Source organism: Penaeus monodon, chromosome 8 (assembly GCF_015228065.2).
Source record: "Penaeus monodon isolate SGIC_2016 chromosome 8, NSTDA_Pmon_1, whole genome shotgun sequence".
In the NCBI taxonomy this organism is placed as follows: Eukaryota; Metazoa; Arthropoda; class Malacostraca; order Decapoda; family Penaeidae; genus Penaeus; species Penaeus monodon.
The window spans coordinates 8,033,757-8,036,256 of record NC_051393.1 but is presented as its reverse complement, the minus strand read 5'-3'; the positions used below and the strand labels follow the sequence as shown (position 1 = coordinate 8,036,256).

At 40.3% G+C, this 2,500-nt stretch overlaps 1 protein-coding gene across 5 annotated transcripts in view; it reads left to right on the top strand.

Annotated features, from left to right (window-relative positions):
- LOC119576102 overlaps positions 1–2,500 on the top strand; it is a 63,397-nt gene that overhangs the window by 41,827 nt on the left and 19,070 nt on the right. The window lies entirely within an intron of this gene.

Below are 2,500 nucleotides of genomic sequence, written 5' to 3'. Positions count from 1 at the left end.
TTTCTGGCAGCCTGTTAGTCTGGGAGAGTCCGAGGTGTTGTGAGCAGCGAGCCTTGGCAGATGGCGCGTCCAGCCCTCACCTTCTTGTTTGTTTAAGAGATAACAACCCAAGAATGGCCAACCTCCCCCGTCTCTTTCCTTTGTTTCTCATAGTTAAACTGAGTGGCATGACCTTCAGCGTGAATTCAGTGGTGCCCTTAACTGGATCAAAATATTAAGAAAAGGCATGCTTGTCGTCGACATTTGTGAGGTTTTCTGTACACGTTGTCCGCAGGCCCAATGCATCACCGGGGGTTAAAAACTTCGATACACCCAAGCGCTCTCCTATTATTCAAGAACGTCAACCACTTTTTACACCTTGCACATTAAAGAAAATAATAACTCATTGTGTTTCTTTGTTATCACCTCTTAAGATAAGACTTAAGATAAAACCTTTTTTTCCTAGTCTCAGGGGAAGACAAAAGCCGTCTCAGAGTGCAGTGACCAGTGTGACCCGGCAACAAGGGCTGCCATCAGACTACCCATGTCCATCAACGCCTACGCCACGACGCGATGATTCATTTTCTTGTCTCTCGTGATCTAGATTCGCCATTCATAATCTGTCCTGGGCGTCTGCGTACCAAATCAACCGCTATATGGGCAGGGATTACCTTGACGTGGAACAGGGTTAGATCCTGTTACCGGGCAATGGGGTAGATCCTCCATTTCCCTTATATTTAAATGCAACGCTGACTGCTTAAACTTGCACCCTCGGTTTCGAAGCTAAACATCTAACCTTGTTTATATTGTTTCTTATTCTGTTGAAATGCATTCTGCCTCAAAACGCTCTGTAATAATTTTGCAACAGAGATAAGAGCTACAGGCTAGTTACTGTTTTTCAAACCATTTGATTCTATTGTTAAATGTATGGTCTCAATTATGCATTTTTATTGGTGTAATGACTTGCATTGACAAGCTCTTTGATGTATCTTGTAAATGTTGGTAGTGTCGCTAGTATTACCTTGTAAATTTTCCTCAAAATTTGTGTCACTGCATTTCACGTTTGCTTTATTATTGCTATCTAATTATTCTTAACTTCTAATTCAAAATAACTATTACTTTGCCCCTTTGTTAATGCTGTCGGATTTCATATCAGAAAGAGGCAGGCTGGTATTCTAGTTACATTTTCAAAATGCTTTGTACTTTTGTTGCATTTCCATCCTTTCCTAACAGTTCATTTTCATTTTCGCAGATGAAACCTGTCGGAGGTGAAATGATTATCTGTTTGTGAGATGCGTCGACCAAACTAACCTTTAGAATATTTGTATATAAATCACGTTTATTCCCGCCATTTTAGTTCAGAAGACCGAGATACAACCATTTTCTTCTTCTTTTTCATATTTATGAAACGCGAGCTTAGAGGAACGCAGCAGTTATGAAATTTTAAAAACAAATAAGAAGGGGTTCCGCGGCAGATCACGAGAGCTGATGATATGCTCTCCTCAGGGTGTCAGAGATCCTTCTGCGCGGGAGGTCTCACCCAGCATCCTCACAGTGCCGCTTCCTTCAGTGAGTTTATGAAAGAAAATTATTAAAGAAGAATAAATTTCAAGCGCTATGAAGTATGACTGGCAGCAAAATAGTCTTAAAGAGTGAAATGAAAGCGTGCGTAAGTGACACGGGCATTAAATGTTACCGTACAGAGTCATATGTCTTCATACTGTCAAGAGTTGCCGCGAAAAGACCTTACCATTGCAAATGTTTGTCTTTGTTTGAATAATTACGAGACCGCCTTAGTTTTCAGTTACCAAGAACAAGTACTAAGAGAAAAAATAACTTATGTTGTGTGGCAGAAGATTGAGAGAGATATCTATGTCTATCTGTTTTCCTCTTCAAAACTTCAAAAGTTTTATTTCATAAGTATAATGTAATATGACACTTAAGTAGCTCTAGTTGCAAGTAGTATACTCTATAAAGTGAATTTAACCCATTATTGTGCCCGCCACATGTTTACTTCAGTTTCATATTCATTGTTTATAAAATAGTTTACCATTATGATGTAAACTGGAGGCCCTGCTAGTTGATGTTAATATCATCGGAGCCAAAAGCGATAGAATGGGTAGAAGACTGTGCCATTTGCACTACTATCGCAAGAGCTATATTTTTTACGACAGGGAAGAATTGGGACTGTTGTTTGGGGAAAGGGAGTTCTGAACATCAGATTCCATATTGGAGGTGTAAGTCTAACAGGTGAAAGACACATGTAACGAGACGACACAGTGAAGGCGCGCGCCCTGTGTATGAGGACCGAAGGCAGAGTTTGAAGTGCAGAGGTAAATGTCAGAGTGTCAGGTAGTGTTACGGTGCCAATGTGGATGGTACGATAGCTAATCTAGAATGTATAAGGTGTAGCAGTTGTTGTGCGAATAAACCTAGCACGACGAGAGCTAAATGATCAATAGAAATAAAAATAAATCAAAAGATATGACGCGGCAAGCAAGGTGAAGAGTGTCGTGGAGGC